Source organism: Coenobita brevimanus, chromosome 97 (genome assembly GCF_032717465.1).
Source record: "Coenobita brevimanus isolate Jiangsu-jjx chromosome 97, ASM3271746v2, whole genome shotgun sequence".
Classification (NCBI taxonomy): domain Eukaryota; kingdom Metazoa; phylum Arthropoda; class Malacostraca; order Decapoda; family Coenobitidae; genus Coenobita; species Coenobita brevimanus.
In genome coordinates, this window is record NC_137050.1 from 10333797 (window position 1) to 10354197 (window position 20401).

General features: G+C 43.0%; 2 protein-coding genes across 8 annotated transcripts in view; one reads left to right on the forward strand and one right to left on the reverse strand.

Moving 5' to 3' along the window:
- The window catches only part of LOC145413852 (carbohydrate sulfotransferase 4-like), a 610328-nt gene that overhangs the window by 376135 nt on the left and 213792 nt on the right, over window positions 1-20401 (forward strand). The gene's annotated exons all lie outside the window — the stretch shown is intronic.
- The window catches only part of Rho1 (ras-like GTP-binding protein Rho1), a 98255-nt gene that overhangs the window by 15752 nt on the left and 62102 nt on the right, over window positions 1-20401 (reverse strand). The window contains exon 1 of one of the 7 annotated variants that reach the window (XM_080283526.1): window positions 3317-3439. The exons of 5 other annotated variants lie outside the window; for them this stretch is intronic. The gene's annotated coding sequence lies outside the window, so the exon portion shown is untranslated. Of the gene's footprint in view, window positions 1-3113; window positions 3259-3316; window positions 3440-20401 lie in introns of those variants that run through there. One more of the 7 variants, XM_080283527.1, reaches the window with a different exon arrangement.

Genomic DNA, 20401 nt, shown 5'->3' on the forward strand with positions numbered 1-20401 from the left:
TCCCATGTAAAGGCACTAGACTGGATTAGGTTGATTTCTGCAATGCTATATCCGTACTGCTAAATATGATGTAAATTAAGGTCAATGCTGAAAGAACCACATCAAAATCCTTCTGAAAACCTTTGTTTCACAATACAGTATTTGTGTGTACATCACTGGCAAACAAAGCATCTCCGACAAAAATGAAGGCCAAAGCCTTAATCACAAAACAGTAAACTGTACATATACCAGTACAGTACTGTATTATTATACATACTGTATATATACAGTACTGTACATCAAAAACCTTGCTTCAACCCAAGAGCCAAGAGTGCCAATAGTAAAAATGTATCCTCTACTTTATATGGGTAGGTGGTGGCAACCATCATCCACTCACTTGATGTAGTGCTGCCTACTTCTTCCTTAGCCTTTATCATTCTTTTTCTGTGTCTGACCTCCTTTCTTCCTATTTCTCCCATTTTACCTGTCACTTCTTATTGCTTTTCTTTCCTTTATAGGTGATTTTACATTGAACGACAAGCCAAATGGTTTCCCGTAAGCCAAGAAACCATTTACAACACTGGGTGGTAACCATATAACCAAACCATACGTGTTCCCAACATGTCAACAAGTGGGTTGGTGGAGGGTTAGTGCCCCTCCCCGTAAAACAAATAACTCAGAGTCAAATGGCCACCCCTTACAGGATATTATGGCATCTGGCAATAGACAGATACTTTATATGGTTTGTTCTTTATTATGAATTTAGTTTAATGAAGTTTTTTTTAATACAATATGTCAAACTAAAATTATCAATTAAACGTACAGTATACTGATATGTACTGCACAAAGCTCTGGCACTTCCTGTACAGTACACCCGATTACGAGCACCAATTGTATGGGAAAATACTTAATGTTTTGAGAGACATCCCTTACTAACACAGAGGACTACCTCACTGTTTTCTAAGAGGCCTTGGAGATTTCCCTAAATTTCTTCCTCAGTGATTTACTCTGTACATTACACCTCAACATCCCCTTGTATGTTCTATCCATTGCCAGACGCCTTAATCCCGTGAGGGGCGGCCACAAACAAATCGCCTCCATGTCGCCCTGTTCCCCGCCACTTCACTGCCCTGCTCCCAGCTCACACACCCCTCTCGTATACCTCTCCACTCCTATCCAGCTCGTCCTTGGCCTCCCCCCCTCCACCTCACTCACATACACTCTCCTTGTCAGTCTTGCACACTCCATCCTCTCCACACGGCCTTGTATGTTGCTGATGAAAAATATGACAATCAAATTGCAGTCATATAAATAACTAGAATATTTTTGGTCTACTGGAGCTATGAAGCCTCCAGTGCCATTTAGCAATGCTACATTCGTGAATCACAACACCTGGGTGGTAACCACATGACCAACCCATACGCAGACAAAAATTCCACAAGCACTTGAACCAGAAAAATGACTGAATTCCAAGTTCTGCGCTCAAGCACACATCTGGTTTCACACTTTTGTTGACATTACTGGTTGAATTATACTTCATCCCTGAGTGGCCATCAGCGTCGAACGACACAATCCCATGCCAGTGCAGGAGGTGCTAATTAGCGCAAGCTATAAAAAATTGCAAACAATTATGGGAAGGTAAGGAAGGTCGCTAGTATGTTTACACAACCCTACTCTACCATCCCAAACACTCAGGCGGTCACTTCATCTTATATTTTTGTCCATGTTTACATGTTAATGGCACATGCGCAGTAATTTTAAGAATTCTTCCACAAATCATAGGATGGGTTTAGGAATCTAAAAAACACACTGCCAGGTGCACCATTTGATTCTCTTCACATCTGTATTAAAAAAAAAAAAAAAAAAAAAAAAAAAAAAAAAATCTAGAAATACGAAAAAATGGTCCCAGGACCAGCCTGGGGTGCATGCAAAGTTAATTCATGGCTATTGAGGGGTTGAGGGGCAACACCATAAGTTTTTCTGTTACCAGTAGTTAACTGAATTTCCTGCTGTTTTGTATATTTTCTACATTTTTTTCCCTGAGGGGATTACTGCCTGCTAATTTCCCTGATTAATTTTGTTTTCTCAGGAATTCTGACAAAGGATTGTTTTTTAATAACAATGTACTGTAGTCTTAACCTGCCTGGGAGAATAATTACCAATTTACACAACTTTTACCATTTTCTTTTATATCCCTCTCAAACACACTTGTTAGATCTTTAGCAGAGGTGTGGTTTCTCTTGCCAATAATCTCATTCTAAGCGAAAACATGTTACCTTCACTTTCTATGCACTATGTAAGACTGAAATATACCTTGGTTGGGTCTATGTTACATTATGGTTCAGCACAAAAAATATTCATTACTAAAGAATGCACACAGGCAGAATACTGCAACAGCACCTTGCTGGTAAAACTGGAAAAAGAGGGAACAAGCATTACACTGCTAACAGGATTACCTATTTTTTTTTTTTTAATTGGCTTCCCTTGTTAATTTATTCAGCTCAGGAGTGACCTATTAACTGAACAAACCATTGACAATTCTCATTAATTACAGAAGATTATTTGTTGTAAGAGGCTGTTTGATAAATGACATTCAATAAAGCTAAATACACATAGGTAATTATATGCCCTATGGTAGTTGCTCTCACAACGTATCCATTACTGTATTTATTTTTTCAACTGACTTCAGTTTCCCGTGAAGCTTCAAGCATATCAAAACTCACTACTGCCAATATATAAATATTTTCCATCACTGATAATCAATAGCGCACCCTACAATGCTTATAAAAGCGATATAGATATATTCAGGAGCAAAAATGAATTTCGTAACAATGAAATATTGTTATGTTTCGGGTAATTTTTAAATCCGTATTACTCCGGCCTGGTATGATTCCCAGCAAGCCTCTGATATTTCACGGCAGGAAGGGGTGAGGGCCAGACTAGCAAGAAAGACGTTGAGGTCGGCATCTTGCTAGATTGTGGCGGTGGCGCCCCGCCCAGCACATCTACTCAGATTTTGCGCACTTTTATACCCGTTGTTCACACCTTGTATCACTTGCTGACCTTTTGGGTACCACTGCACGTCTTTCCTGTACCTCACTACCACCACTAGCATCATTTCAACCCACTCTCACCTCTGCTAATCCCCGTGAGTCAACAGGTCAGCAGCAACAGTCCCAACTGACTTTTCGCTGGTGGTGACTCTTGTTTCACTAGTCTTATCTTACACAGATATAAAACCAGCGGTGGAATTAGCCAGCCCTGCACACGCCTGCACCCACGTACTGTACCCTCGTGTAATTTAAAGGTCGCACACCAAGACAGCTGCACGGTATACCTCAGAAGATCAGGGAGGGCGACGCGGCCGGGATTCAATATGGCTGCTAGCAGGGGCCACACCTTGGGGGTTTGGGCGTAATGGGGAAGGAATGCGAGGTGTGACGTCACTCTCACACTCCCACAAGCCCTCACAGACAACTGAGCCGCGCACACGCTTTAAATTTGCAGATTATACTTCGAAATTCTCATTCACCCAGTTTTTTTTATGTTTAATCAATATATCATTGCTGTTTTCAATATATTTATATTAGTGACTTTTAGAAGGGAAAGCAAAACTACTCCCGGCTTAGAACAAAATGGCTGATAATGTTATAACGCTAATCGTCTTTCAAATAATAATCTCGTTCTATGTAAAATGTATGTACTTGATATTTGTAGGTAAGTAAAGTTATATTAGTGATTGAAAACATTTTATTATGGACGTATGGCTATCTCCATGAGATTTACTGACTTGCCCTACCGGCAAACGATTTTGCGGAAACTTCTTTTCGGTTAAAATTACGTTCAGCACACGATTGTTTAACTGCTGAATCTTGCTCATCTTTTTTTCATTGATGTTAATACTGTCCTTTCCTGAGTTAGAGACAGTTTGAAGAAATGGTGCTTGAACTGGCGTTAATCGACTTAGGAGAGACTTTTCAAACAAGATGGGTTATTTATAAATAGCCTTCATTATATCCTTCTGCGGAGATTTCCTCATCTGAACCAAGAAATCGTTTGGTAGCAACAAGAATAGACTCCCAACAATCACAGTACTGAAGGGGTTAAATTTGGCTCGGTACCACAACTTTATATTTTCTTTATGATATTCATCATCATAACCCTGTTTCCACTTGTTTTATATAAATAATATAAGGTATGTTATATAAAATAATATATATATACATATACAGTATATTGAAATACCCACCCGACGGAGCGACCCCGACACCACAACCCAAGGAGGACACGGGGAGGTGACACCGACATCAAGAGGAGGCCACGGGGAGGCTTACAGGTGTCCCGCGCTACACCGGCCCATATTCCCAGCTGCGTTATGCCCTTCTTCCACCCAGTCAGACCCACGGGAAGTGCATCGGCCGGGTGCATTACCCTCTAACGGGAACAGCGCTCACCAGGCTCGGGGTAGGACTTGGTCCAATACAGTCCCAAGTGCTGTAGGCCCTCGGTAGCAGAGTCCACTGGATTTGCCTCCAAAAGATGAAGAGAGACGGTCGGTCCTCGAAGCCCTACTTTTCCCCAAGGGAGCTGTGGCACAGTAGTGTCCATCAGATCCACCCGACGGAGCGACCCCGACACCACAACCCAAGGAGGACACGGGGAGGTGACACCGACATCAAGAGGAGGCCACGGGGAGGCTTACAGGTGTCCCGCGCTACACCGGCCCATATTCCCAGCTGCGTTATGCCCTTCTTCCACCCAGTCAGAGCCACGGGAAGTGCATCGGCCGGGTGTATTACCCTCTAACGGGAACAGCGCTCACCAGGCTCGGGGTAGGACTTGGTCCAATACAGTCCCAAGTGCTGTAGGCCCTCGGTAGCAGAGTCCACTGGACCTGCCTCCAAAAGATGAAGAGAGACGGTCGGTCCTCGAAGCCCTACTTTTCCCCAAGGGAGCTGTGGCACAGTAGTGTCCATCAGATCTACTGTAGAAGGAGCATCAACTGGATCTCCATCTTCTGCCACCCACCTTCGGGAGCAGGCGTCTCTGACCATCTGTCAGATGACCTTCACCTGCAGTCCCAAGGAGGGAGGCAGGCCTGTGGTAGAGTCCATCGGACCTGCCACCGGGGGAGAGACCACTGGTCGTCCCCCAGCTGCACTTTTCCCCCGGCAGCAGGAGGGAGATAGAGTCCATAGGACATGCCGTGGAAGCCGGAAAGTCTGCTGGACTTTCTCCTCCTGTTGTCCCCGGGATGAGTGGTCTTCCGACAGTGTCCATCGGACCTGTTGGACCGAGGAAGAGTCCACCAGACCTCCTTCGTCCACTACCCTGGGAGGGAGCCTGGGTAGCCTTCACCTGACCAGCCAGGCAGAAGGAGTGTCCCCTGGACCTCCTTCCTCTGCCCCAGAATGGAGTTCTGGTAGAGTCCGTCGGACCTGCCAGGCTGAGTGACAGACCACCAGTCGTCCCTCCTCCACTACCCTGGAGATTCCCTATGAGGGCACAGTCTGTGGCTCAGCCTGCCTCTCCAGAGGCTGAGCGAGACACCCCTCCTGCTCCCCCCTCCTCTGCAAAGGGCAGAGACTTCTCCCCAACAGGACTCCTGTTGGAGAGTGTCTGGAGTGGACCTGTTGTGAGCCTGGGTGTCCTGTCCCTGCAGCCCAGCCCCCAACGCCCCCAGCAGCTGACGGACTCCCTAAGGGCAAGTGGCTGCAGACAACCCCTGACAGCCTTCCTCTCCCGGCGAGACTGCAGCCCTCGGACCTTGAGGGATGCCCCGTAGCCAACCCCAGGCCTGGCCCAGCCTGGACCCTCCTCCAGGACTCCCACCATGGCCAAGGGCAGGCACTGTGCAGCTCGCCTCTTAGCTCTGTTTGGCCCCAGTCCCGAGGGCCACCACACTCCTAGGGCCCCTGCCAGGCAAGGGTCACCCACTACACCACCCTCCAGCTTACACCGGACTCCTGAGTATGCCGCCCAAGACTGGTGCCCCTATCAGGAGTGCACCCCAGATGGCCCTCCTCTCACAAAGGGCCACCACCTGTACCTACCTGCAACATAGCCTCTGTGCGCCTCAGCACCCCACCAGTGGTGTTATCAACTCTGTGCAACAATTGTGTTCCGTCCATAGTGCTATAGACCCTGAGTGAACTCCATTCTCCCCATCCAGAGTGTCGTGCCCCTGTGTAATACTTGTGACCCTCCTGCAGTATCACAGACTCTTGTGTTTGTGTGTATACTCTGTGTAGTGTTTGTACCCTGTCCAAAGTGTCGTAACCCCTGTTTTTTTTTTTTTTTTAATAAATAACAGAACAGAGGAAGGAAAAACAAATGAGTAAAAAAAAATAATAATCCATACACCAGATTACTGGTGTCCTCTGTTCATAAAATATCTGTAACAGTTAGACTTGAACAGTTGTGGGTTGAAATTTGGAGGGAAACAACTCTGGGGAAGCGAGTTCCAGAGAGATGCAGTTCGGGGAATGAAAGAATTCTGATAGGCAGAAGTTCTGCAATATGGCTGAGTGACATTCCAGTCATGAGCACTACCAGATGCCCGTGTAGCACGGGGGAAGGCATGGAGAGGTGGCACCATGGACGCAACTTCGTCTGAGCATTTGCCAAAAAAATATCTGTAAAATAATGCAAGGGAGGCAACATTCCTTCTTACTTGCAGGGGAGGTAGTTTATATGTAATAGCATGGTTGTTAATGATTCTAACAGCTTTATTCTGAATTTTGTGTAGTTGACTTAATGCAACCTCTCCACAACCATTCCACAAGGATGAGCAATATTCAAGCTGAGAGCGCACATGACCCATAAATTATAGCTAACTGCTCATCGGCGAAGAAGTTACAGACTCTGTACAATAATCCAAGTTTCTTTGAGGCGGTTTTAGCAAGTGATCTGACATGAGAGGACCAGCTTAGGGCACTGTTAAGTGAGATGCCAAGAATTTCAATACTTTTGGAGATGGGAATATTAGTAGCACTGAAGGTAATGTACGAATCTGGCAATATCTGTCTATTAGTAAACTGTATATATTCAGTTTTACCAGCATTAAAAGAGACAAGGTTGTTTTGTCCCCATTCACTGATTGTAGATAGATCTTGATTTATGGAGATGGCTGTACTGAGTTGAGAGGTAGAGATATTAGACTTTGTAAATGGATGTCTGAGTATGAATGAACTATGTAGTGTTGAGTCATCTGCATATGAGTGAATGGGATTGTGGGTGACAGATAAGAGATCATTAATATGAACCAGAAATAGGGTTGGCGCCAGAACTGATCCCTGCAGCACGCCGGCATTAATTGAGTGGAAATTGGAATATACATCATCTACTTTTACTCTTATTTTCCTATCAATAAGATATGAAGAAATCAAAGGAACAAAAGACGTTAGTCCATAGCAAGGGAGTTTGGACAGCAGGGAACGGTGCCATACTCTGTCGAAAGCTTTAGAGATATCAAGAGCTACTGCACGAGTTTCTCCAAAAAGATCAATTGATTGATGGATGGTGTGAGTTAAGAGATTGAGTATGTCAATGGTGGATCTTTTGTGGCAAAAACCATATTGTCCCCTTCACAGGATCATTGACCCTGTGTGTTACATACTATGTGTAATGTTGTGCCCCACACCCCTGTGCCCCAGTTGTAATGTCACGACCCCTGTGTGATACTTGTGATCATTCATAGTGTCATATCTCTGTGGAATACTTGTCCCCCTTTGATACATAATGTTGTGAGATGCACCATACTTGTGCCCATATATAATGTTGCCTCATGTACTAATTGTGTAAAGTCCACTGTATTTGTTTGTAAGGTAACATACATGTAAGACTGGCTAGCCCGTGTTTGAGCCCTATCCCTTGTTTGCATGCTCTGGCCCGGTCCTGAACAAATGAACGCAAGTCCGTGCCCGTATCTGAGTTCAAGAAGTTGGACCCAGAATATGCTGCATAACATATATACAGGGTGACCCAGAAAAATCTCCCACATTTCAAGGGTAAATGAAAAAAGAAATGGTTAAAGATAATCAAAATATTATTTGCACACATGAAGCTTCATTCAATACAGCTTTTATTCATCATGTTTTAAAGATGACATCCTCCAAATGATGGCCGTCATTGTCTATACACACTTGGAGGCAATTTCTGAAGGCTGTCATGGCTCGACGGGTCATGTCGGGTGGAACAGCAGCTATCTCCGCTGGATGTATGGATGGAAGTGAAGGTCTTTGTGTAAGATTCTCCTTGCAGTTTCCCAGGATATCCTCACAGCTAAAGCATGCTTCTGCTCAGAATGTCTCGGAGACTGCACAAAAGAGTGCAATAATGCTTCAATATTCTCAGGCGTACAAGCACTCCTAGGTCAACCAGGTGATTTTCCTCTTAAAGCTGAGCCTGTTGCCCTGAAATTCTCAACCCACTGCAAGATGGTTTTCCGATCTGGAACGTTTTGGTTCTGTGGAATACTGAAACGTCTTCGAAAGGCCCACTGCACGGCGATCACGGAACGGTTGTTTGTGAAGAACACTTCTACAGTGAATGCACGGTGTGCTCCCGACCACGCTATGTTGGCGACTGAGGACGGTTGGGGTTGGGCTACCAACAGACCCTAGCCCCGCCCCTCTCGCCTCGCTACTGCCAGTGCTACAGCCTTTTGAAATGTGGGATTTTTTTTTGGGTCACCCTGTATGTAAATTCATATATACTGTACATATATATATATATATATATATATATATATATATATATATATATATATATATATATATATATATATCATCATCATCCAGACCTCTTTTCCCACCCAAGGGCAGGGTGAGGAGTAGCAATGTCCAGACAGCCCAAAATTGCCCAGTCCAATGGGCCACGCTTCCATTCACTCATCACTCAAGCCCCCGGAATCCTGGCTCTATCGGATACGCCAAAAACATTCACCACGTTCTGTAGCTTCACATAATCGTATCCGACAGAGTCAATCCAGACGCTGCCACATTAAAAAGGGGTGCCCAGAATTTCTGATCATGCACTTCTCCTCACAAAATTCATCCAGTCAGCTCGGTCTCCTGTCAGTTCCCTAGCCTCACCGACTTCCAAACCTCTCTTCCACACTCATTCATCCACCATATCTCTAAACCTTCTCCCTGGCCTACCTCGCCTCCTCCCTCCTTCAAATTCGCTCAGATATACCTTCTTCACCACTCTATTGTTATCCATTCTCTCCACATGACCATACCATCTCAGTACACTCTCATCAATTCTGGTGTCCACCGACTTCCTCACTCCGAATCTTTCACGAATCACATTATTTCGTATCCTATCCACCCTCTGTACTCCACATACATTCCTCAGCAGTCCCATCTCCACTGCTCTTACTCTTGACTTTTCATTTTCATGCCACACCATAGTCTCACATCCATATGTTAAGGTTGGCACTAACACTCCTTCATGTAAGCCTCATGCAGCTGCAACACTCAAGCCTCTGTTTCTTTTCAAGGCCTTCATTGCACCAGCTACTTTTCTTCCTTGTGTCACTCTACTTTCAACTTCTTTTGCACATTTTTCTCTCTTTTCTATCACTGTACCCAGGTATTTGAACTCTCTCACCAATTCCAGTCTCTCGCCATTCATTGTCACATTGCACTGGGAGTCACCTTCTCTCTCAATAACCATCACTTTACTCTTTTCTACATTTACTCTCAAGGAACGACGCTTACAGACATCAGCAAAACTCTGCACTAGCCTACCAAGCTCTTGTCCGGTACTTGAAAGTAGTACTGCATCATCAGCATACAGCAAGTTTGAGATATTCCATCCATCACCATTCATTACCAATGCCATCCCTCTCTCCATTACTCGTGTTTTCACTTCTCTCATCACCCTCATCCATCTATACACTGAACAACCATGGGGACATCACACAACCTTGTCGCATGCCCACATTGATCGTAAACCATTCACTTAGATGCCCATTAACTCTGACACATGCTTCACTACCATCATAAAAACTCTTGACGGCACCTAGCAGCTTACCCTCTACACTGTACATAAGCAAAACTTTCCACAATCCTTCTCTGTCCACTTTGTCATATGCTTTTTCCAGATCCATGAATGCCACAAACACCTTATGGTCCTTCTCACAAGCCTTCTCAACTATCTGTATCACTGCAAATATTTGGTCCACACATCCTCTGCCACTCCTAAAGCTACCCTGTTCATCACTCACTAGGACTTCTGATATCTCTCTTACTTTATAATAATTCTTCCATATACCTTCCCTACCACACTCAGTAAGCTTATGCCACGATAATTCTTGCACTCACTTCGTTCACCTTAATTTACTTTTGTACAGGGTTACAATCACAGCCTTTTTCCACTCCGCGGGCACAGTTTCACTCATCCATGCCTTGTTACATATCTCCAACAAGCACTTCATTCCATTCTCTCCACTACATTTAAGCATCTCTGCATTTGCCTCATCAACCCCAGCTGCTTTCCCATTTTTCAGCCGCTTCATAGCACATTTCACCTGTGCGAGTGTCACGTCTCCCGGCATAGCATTCCTTCTCTGCACACCCCCAAAACCAATCATGTTTACAGCTGCTCTGCTCTCTCTATCCCCATTCAACAGGCTTTCAAAGTTCGATATGAAAGCAATTGGTCGTAAGTCAAGGTGTTCGACCCTTAGGTCAAGTGTAGGACGCAGGCACGGTCCAGTCAGGTGCTACGAAGCCTCCCGTACCACCTGGAGCGCGGCTCTTCATGTGGTGGGTGGAGAGGTAGAAAAAAGAACAGGTTGGGTCAGGGCGAGGCGAGAGTAAACAGTTTCACTCATCCATGCCTTGTTACATATCTCCAACAAGCGCTTCATTCCATTCTCTCCACTACATTTAAGCATCTCTGCATTTGCCTCATCAACCCCAGCTGCTTTCCCATTTTTCAGCCTAGCACACCTCCCTCACCTCCCAGATCACCTCCCAAGGCCTTAAAAAACCATCGCAGGAAAGCCTGGGAAACATACAAACACTCCAGGAATGTTTATGGAAGACTATCTCCTGAGGCTTCCCGAGCTCTGTCACACTACGACTCTCTCAACGACACCTTTCGTAACTACTTTACACACATGCAAATCAATCACGAAATGTCACTGATTAGAAAACTACAGGTCTCCTCAAAACCTTTTCACCAGTACATCAGAAATAAGAAAGTAGGTGTACCCTCAGTAGGCCCCGTAAGATTGGACAATGGTGTGTTAACATCAGACTGTACTCAGATGGCAGAAACTTTTGCTACACATTTTTGTACAGTTTACTCAACTCATGCTCCTCACGCTCCCTTCCCTCACCAAACTTTTGAGGGTATCCTTGACACAGTGACCCTATCCTTGCAAGAAGTGAGAAATAGGCTCGCAGCACTGGACCCGAACACCAGTATGGGTCCTGATGGCCTCCACCCCAGTCTTCTGAAATATTGCCAAGCCTTAGCATTACCCTTGTTTTTGATATTTCAAAAGTCTGTCACCATTGGTAAATTGCCACATGATTGGAAAAAATCCATTATCATTCCTATATTCAAGAAAGGCTCTCGACAAAAACCTCTTAACTATAGGCCTATTAGCCTAACCTCTGTCTGCTGCAAAACCCTGGAAAGATTCATTACAGAGGCATTATACATCTACCTTGACACTAATGGAGTGCTGTCAAATGAGCAGTATGGATTCAGACAGGGTAGAACGGTAGATGACCAACTGTTACTCGTGTATAATGATGTTACGTCGTGGATGGATGCTGGATACGTTGTGAATGTTGTCTTGTTTGACTTTAGCAAAGCCTTTGACATCGTCAACCATTCGATACTCACTGACAAGCTGAGGCTACTTGGGGTCAGTGGTTCCTTGCTAACTTGGATCTCTGACTTCCTGTCCGGCCGCACCATGCAAGTGTCTGTGTCTGGCTGCGCCAGTTCCTCAAGGAATGTTCTCAGTGGAGTTCCCCAGGGATCGGTTCTAGGCCCCTTGCTATTTCTGGTATATATAAACTTTCTACCCGCATACATACGCTCCAAATGTAAATTCTTTGCTGATGACATGAAGATTTACCTCAAGTTGCGCCAAAACACTTGTTCCACATTAGCTGCAGACATAAGTACATGCCAGAAGGACATTGATATGGTCTACAATGTCGCTGAGTCCTGGGGTTTACGTTTTAATCTTGACAAGTGTACTGTTCTGCGATGTCAGAGAGGTCCAGTAGACTGGAATTCTAATTCTATTGGCGCACTTCAGTACTATCACATGAACAACACCAGGCTCTCCGTAGAAACTACACACAAAGACCTAGGTATCTTGGTTGACAGTTCACTAAAATTTCATTCGCACATAAGAAATACGGTAAAAAAGGCAGCAGGCCTGTCAAATAATTTACTTAGGTCCACCCTCTGTCGAGACCGAGATTTTATGTTGACTTTATACAAATCCCACATCAGACCCATCATGGAGTTTGGCTCCACTGTATGGAACACAGGCTACCACGGAGATCAGAGGCTCCTGGAGTCTGTACAGCGCAGATGGACTAAGCAAATCAATGGCCTGTCTGAACTCAGCTATGCTGACCGTCTGAAAAACCTGGGCCTGTATTCTGTAAAAGGGAGACTGATCAGAGCTGACCTCATTAAATGCTGGAAAATCTTCCATCGCCAGTCCCCAATTGCACCGCCTGAGCTCTTTTCTCTTCCTTCATTAACTCACACCAGGGGCCATAGATTCAAGGTGGCCAAGTCCCGCACTTCAGTTGAGTGTAGACGCAGGTTTTTCAGCATCAGATGTGTAGACCTCTGGAACTCTCTTTCAGATGATGCTGTTAGTGCTGACTCAGTTGCATCATTTAAAAAGTCCCTCCACTCACAACTAGGTCACATCCTGTTCGACTATATAGAATAACTACGACTCTTAATTCGAAGTCCTTCAAGTAGTGCAACTACCGTGCATATGGCACAAAACTCAGCCTCTAATCAATAGTCTATTCTGATGATGATGTATATAGGAAACGAGGCTGGCGTACCAGCAGGTATGGGCTGCCCTACTTCTTGTAATGCAGATTCCTACCGAGCCATACTGTTAATTGTAGTAGGGTAGCCAACCAGGTGAGTAAACCAGGTGAGTAAACATTTCACCTGTGCGAGTGTCACGTCTCCCGGCATAGCATTCCTTCTCTGCACACCCCCAAAACCAATTATGTTTACAGCTGCTCTGCTCTCTCTATCCCCATTCAACAGGCTTTCAAAGTTCGATATGAAAGCAATTGGTCGTAAGTCAAGGTGTTCGACCCTTAGGTCAAGTGTAGGACGCAGGCACGGTCCAGTCAGGTGCTACGAAGCCTCCCGTACCACCTGGAGCGCGGCTCTTCATGTGGTGGGTGGAGAGGTAGAAAAAAGAACAGGTTGGGTCAGGGCGAGGCGAGAGTAAACACATTCTTCACTAACTGTGCACCACTACCTAATATTCACGACAGGCTTGCGTATATAGCCTTACACTCGTTTAGTAGTTCAGTGACAAAGCCACTTTCTTAGTTATTTGTTTTGAATGTTATTTATATAATTTAAAGGTTGATATAACTTTTGCATAAACAACATATAGAAGGACAAAGGGATGGAATGTGTAGAATAAAACGTTATGGAAGAGGTGTTACCATATCTCCAAAGTCGCTTAGAATACGACCTTATTTATCCTTCATTACCTGTCCATGCTGACATGATATACATGACTATACTCGATTTTTTTTGTTTTTCCAGCTGATGATCCACTTTAGTGAATGTGGCACTTGCGCATTCCTGCCGCGTGATTCGTTGGTTTCAATTTCATACCTGAAGTACAGTATCATATTTACAAAAAACAATTGCACCTTACATTTCAGTTCTAATAAATGCTGTTTTGCATTGTCATTGTTCTATACAACAGACATGAAACGAGTATGTATCTGTGCTTCACCCAAACGGACAATGAATTTGAGGAAGTTGAATTTTAATATTTATTGTTGTAAAAGGTACAGCGTTGTTGCATCCCCCTATATTTAAAAAATAATAATAATAATAAATGCGTTTGGCTGGTAAGTGCAAATAGAAGGTATGTTAATACTTAGGCACTTGTTACATTATACAATAGTACCATTCTAAGTAAATTAGCGGTTTTGTCAGTGGTAAAGTGGTGGAAGTGGGGAGGCGGATGGAACTGTCCCTACAGGGGAAGGGGGGGGGGGTTGGCATGAGAGAAGGCCAGACGAGAAAAACAAGTTGTCTCGTCTGGCAAGATGTCAGACTTTATTGTGGATCACACCTACTCTGCTTCGATATCTTCGCCCTTATTATCCGTAAGTGTATATATTTGTTTATTTATTAGAGATGCAACAACTCTGTACCTTTTACAACAATAAATATTTCAATTCAAATTCAACTTCCTCAAATTCATTGTCCGTTTGGGTGAAGCACAGATACATCCTCGTTTCATGTCTGTTTGTATAGTACAATGACAATGCAAAACAGCATTTATGAGAACTGGAATATAAGGTACAACTGTTTTTTGTAAATATGATACTTCAGGTATGAAACTGAAACCAACCAATCACGCGGCAGGAGTGCGCAGGTACCACATTCACGAAAGTGGATCATCAGCTGGAAAAAAAATCGAGTATAGTTTGAATAAACATCCGTCCAATTGTCTAGTTCACTGACAGTCAAACTGGTAAACAACTGAGGCTCGTATTTTAAGGCCCGTATTTTAGGTGGAAAAGGGAACTGTGTAGCACCTTTCTCATTGCGATATATTATGCATGTTGCACCCTGATCTTCTGTTTTATTATATTTATATATTTTTTATATTTGTATATATCTAGTATCGACATAGTTTCGTCTGTTAGCAACAAGAGTGCAAGAAAAATGACTCCTAAGGCTGAAGGAGTTAAAATCCTCCAGTATATCATTGATGCATTTACTGTCAATAAAGAAAAGACAACCAGTGTATATAAATGTTAAGGTGTGTGAAATAAATCGCTAAGAAAGAGGTGTTACAAAGTCTTACACCAACGGGGATGCGGCTCTTACGGTCGTATGCTTAAACCTGAAATCGCAAGGTGGATTGCAAAGCCCTAAATTCTGACGGTCATTTATGGAACACGTGAGGTTTTTATTTGTGATCAGCCTTCATCTCATACTGAATGTTGTAGTCAGCAACAATATAGGAAGGCCAAACACGTTCCATGATCATTACGTACTTTCTAAAGCCATCGTCAAAATTTCAAGTATGCATCCTGCTTTTCAGTTTCAGGTTTAATCATATGACCATTAGTCCCACTTTACAGGACAAGGACGTCTTTTGTATTTCATTTTTGGTACCAGTAGACGAGTTTATTTAGATTAGGAGAGGCCTGTGGTTATGTATGAGTTATAACAAACCTCCATCACTATAGCGGGTTTAGTTTCATCTGGCAGAAAACGTCTACCTCTCTATCAAATGCTGAGCTGTTTTAAGACATGGGTAGTGAAATGTGTACTAGCTATGAGGAAATGTCAAGGAAGTGGTGTCTATATGTGGCGTTATCTCATTCTGCCATTAAATAACAGGTAAATAATTGGTTCAAAGGGGACGCCAGACCCAGTGAAGTAAGTTCAAACAGGCTATAGCAAAGAGTTAATGATTTTAGGAATCTTGCTAGAAACATGTGGTGGTGAAAGGATGAAAGACGTGCGTGTGAGCTCTACGTGGCAGTTTATGGTACCCGGTCGTAAAGAGGCGCTCATGGACTCGTCTAACAAGAAGTAACAAGAAGAAGGAGTTTCGGGGGAAGGGCTGACCTGTCCTGCCGGGAAATGACGAAAGATATTAGAGGACGTGTTTGCATGGACTTGGGAGGCTTCTAAGCTCTGCAATCCGGCGACGCATTTCGTATTGTATTCTTGCTATCTACAGACGATTTTATTCTGTTCAGGGGCATTTCTCGTACTGGAGGTACTAGACATAGCTTTGATTAACTCGTGCATTAACGGAGGACCTTCCTAAGTTAAATCCCTGGAAATAACTAGAATCATATAGGAAATTACACCATCATAGTGAGGGCGTCAAACTCTTCAGAACGATAACTTCCTCAGTCATTTATACAACAACAACTTTTGCTCATGATTATTATGAGCAACTCGGGGACTATCAGCTGTGACTGTCTTAATCAGTCTGTCTTTCCAATTCCTTATGACCATTCTTTTTTATTCAGTGTGTCCTGGCATCTCGATAAGAACGGATCTTGAATTCAGCATTATGCATTGTTCAGTTTTCATCAAAAGGGACAAGCTTCTCAGGTTTTAATCTTTGGGTTACTTCTTGTATATACTATGTACAGTATATATATATATATATATATATATATCCATCATCCAATCCTACGTTGCCCCATGAGGAGCGTAGGAGCCCAGGGCTAGGCAGTTGGTCCTGACATTTAAGATGAGAGTGACCAACCTCACTCATCCCCGAGTGGCATTACATGAGCAATAAACTCCAACCATCCCTTGGATATAAACCTTCACCGGCTCAATCCGATTGAAGCACACTAATTACCCACTAACACCAGGCGCCAAAATTTGGTTATATGGTTACCACCCAGCGTAGTAAATAGTTTCCTGGTGTACAAGAAACCATTTGGCTTGTCACTCAGTGTAGAGTCACCCATAGGCAGAAGAGGAAAGATTGAAGGAATGAAAGACAGAAGAGGGAGGGTAAAGTCACCCGTAGGCAGAAGGACGAGGAAAGAATGAAGGAAAGAAAGGCAGAAGAAGATGGAAGGAAAGAAAGATGGAGGAGAGGACAGGGCAGACATCCGAGAGCAGCACTACATTAAGTGAGTGAATGGTGAGCGCCCTCACCTACCACAAATATATATATATATATATATATATATATATATATATATATATATATATATATATATATATATATATATATATATGCTCCTCATGGGGCAATGTAGGATTGGATGATATACTGTATATATAACAGTGGAGCCTCTGTGGTACAGTGGTAAAGTGTGCGTTTCGAACACTGAAGAACGAGGGTTTGCGCCCCGCCAGGGTAATAAACTTTGGGAGCGTTCTTCTGGCCACGTTCTGCATTGGCGGACACAAGGGGTGTTGTGGTTGAACCAGTGTCGCATACTGTAAAGTATGCTTGCACCCAGTCGGCTTGCGCGGGCCGATTACACTTGGTTCACAGACTGCACACACATCCAAAGCCACTTCAGCACTACAATTACACTTACGAGCACTTCTCATCCTACATACAATCTCTGCCAGACAGCCGAAGCCAATTGGTAGAGATACATTGGCTGTATCGTCTCCACTTCTGTGGGGATAGGCCGGTCCTGCAGTGGACACTCAAACGGCTGATGAGATGAGACGAGAGATATATGTGTATATATACTATATATACTATACTCATGGGAGACTTCAATGCAAAAGTTGGGAAGTCGAAAAATGGAGAAGCATGTATGGGAAAATTTGGAGTGAGAGAAAGGAATGAAAGAGGAGAAATGCTGGTTAATTTTGCTGAAATGTCTAACATGAGAATAATGAACACATTCTTCCACAAAAGAAAAGGGAGAAAGTGGACCTGGAGAAGCCCAAATGGAGAAACAAAGAATGAAATCGACTTCACTGTAGCAGATAAGAATAACACGATCACAAATGTCACAGTTATCAACAAAGTAAATATAGGTAGTGATCATAGAATGGTGGGTTGCACAGCCAGATTCAATTTCAGAAGTGAAAGAAAGAAGATGATTAAAGATAAAAAGATATGCCCAATAACAGTAAACGAAAACAAAGCAGCCTTTCAGTTGGAAATAAGGAACAGATTTCAGGCTCTAAGTAATGCTGAATGTGACACTGATGAATTGAATGACAGACTAATAAAAGTACTAAGAGAATCAGCGGAGGTAGTAGGAAAACCTAATACAACCAAAGCCAAGAAATATTCTTAGAAGACACTCAAGCTTATGAAAAAACGAAAGGAAATGAAAGTAAAAACAAAGAAAGACGAAATAGAACGAGCGGAATTAAATAAGCTTATCGACAAAAGACAAAGAGAAGAAAAAAGAAAGAGAAACATGGATCAGATCAAAGAAACCATCAAAAATGGAAAAAGTCTGAAAGAGGTCCGAAGTAAAATGGCACTAAGAAAGCAACAAATGACATCACTGAAAGAATAAAACGGTGAAATCATTAAATGTAGAGATAAGATGGTGAAGAGAGTTGAAGAATTTTACAAAGAACTGTATACATCAAAGACGGTAGTACCAATAGCTAACTTTTCAGTTGACACAAATGAAATACCTGAGGTAACACCAGACGAAGTGAATATTATCTTAAAAGTATGAAAAGAGAGAAGGCTCCGGGAGAGTAACAGATTTACTGTTGCATGCAGGAGTAGAAGTACAAAATAGGCTAGCTCATTTATTTACCCACTGTATAAAACAGAAAAAAATTCCCAAAACATGGTGTAACGCAATAGTTGCTTTACTCTACAAAAAAGGTGACTCAAAAGATCTTAGTAACTATCGACCCATTAGCTTATTATCAGTCATTTACAAACTCTTCACTAAAGTCCTTACGAACAGAATAATAGCAATTTTGGAGGAAAACCAACCTCGTGAACAGGCAGGATTCCGAAGCTGGTATTCGACCACTGATCATCTACACACAATGAATCAGCTAAGTGAGAAAACCACAGAATATAAAAAACCACTGTGCATAGATATTGTTGATTACGAAAAGGCTTTTGATTCAGTGGAGCAGATAGCTATTATAAATTCATTGCGAGAACAAGGAGTGAATGAGATCATTGTAAAACTGCTCGAAAACATATATAAAGAGGGAACTGCTACATTTAAATTACATAAGGACTCGGAAAAAATTAAGATTGAGAAGGGCGTGCGTCAGGGAGATACAGTTTCACCAAAATTATTTACAGCATGTCTAGAAAGTATTTTCAGAAAGCTAGGCTGGGAAAACAAAGGAGTGGACATAGATGGAGAAAAGCTAAACCATTAAAGATTTGCAGATGACATTGTCCTCGTCTCAGAAACGGTGGAGGCATTGCAAGAAATGTTAAATGACCTGAACAGAGAAAGTTTGCAAGTAGGACTGAAGATGAACCGGAGTAAAACTAAAGAAATGTTCAATCCATAAACACCAAAGAGCGTCATCGGAATAAGCGATGAAATTCTTGAAGAACTTGAGGAGTACAACTACTTGGGACAAATACTAAAATTAATGAAGGATCATGATAGCGAAATAAAAAGACGCCTTACAATTGGATGGAAAGCTTTCGGTAAACATAGAGACATTATGAAAAGTAGCTTGCCAGTTTGTATGAAACGAAAAGTATATAACGAATGTATAATTCCAGCTTTGACGTATGGTTGTGAGACCTGGAAACTGACAAAATCAATGGAAAATAAATTAATCCGTTCTCTGAGAGCAATGGAAAGGACAGTGTTGGGAATATCTTTAAGAGACAGGAAAAGATCAACGTGGGTGAGAGAGCAGACTAAAGTCAATGATATTATAGAAGTTACAAAAGAACAGAAATGGGGGTGGGCAGGCCATATAGCAAGAATAAGGGATAACCGATGGAGCAAGAGGCTGACTGAGTGAACACCAAGAGATTGTAAGCGTAGCAGAAAAAGGCCAGACGGGAGATGGAGAGATGAGATAGAGAAATTTGCAGGGAAAACGTGACAAAGATTGGCTCAGTCAAGGAATTCGTGGAAAAGGTTGGGGGAGGCCTTTGTTCAGCAGTGGACTAGTTATGGCTGCTGATGATGATGATGATATAGAGAGATAGATAGATAGATATACAGAGAGAGAGAGAGAGAGATTCTCAGCATGAATATCATAAATTACCATAAGAGGTTACTGGAGGCTTGACTTTACCTTCGCGCCCTTGTTCTGAGCCCTTCAATATTATAACGTATTTTATATTTTGTTCTTGCAATCCCTGATGATTTTACTCAGCCATGAAAAAGCTTGTCGAACTGGAGGAGGTCAGATATAGCCTTAAACAACTCCTTCCATCCTTGAGTTGAACAGAAATAGTTTCATATAATTGTCTAGCGTTAAAGTCATCAGACTGAAGAGGCGAGTGTAACCAAGGGCGGGTGAACCAAGGGGGAATATGACCGAGGGCCAAGCAGATGTTAGCTCATTTAGTTTGATGACATATTTTGATGTTATTCTTGCTACCATCAGACGATTTTTTTTTTCTTAGCTGCGAGAGAGAGAGAGAGAGAGAGAGAGAGAGAGAGAGAGAGAGAGAGAGAGAGAGAGACCCCCAAAAGAGTCCGGGAACGGAGTCCGGCCTTCCTATGTTTGCACTTTT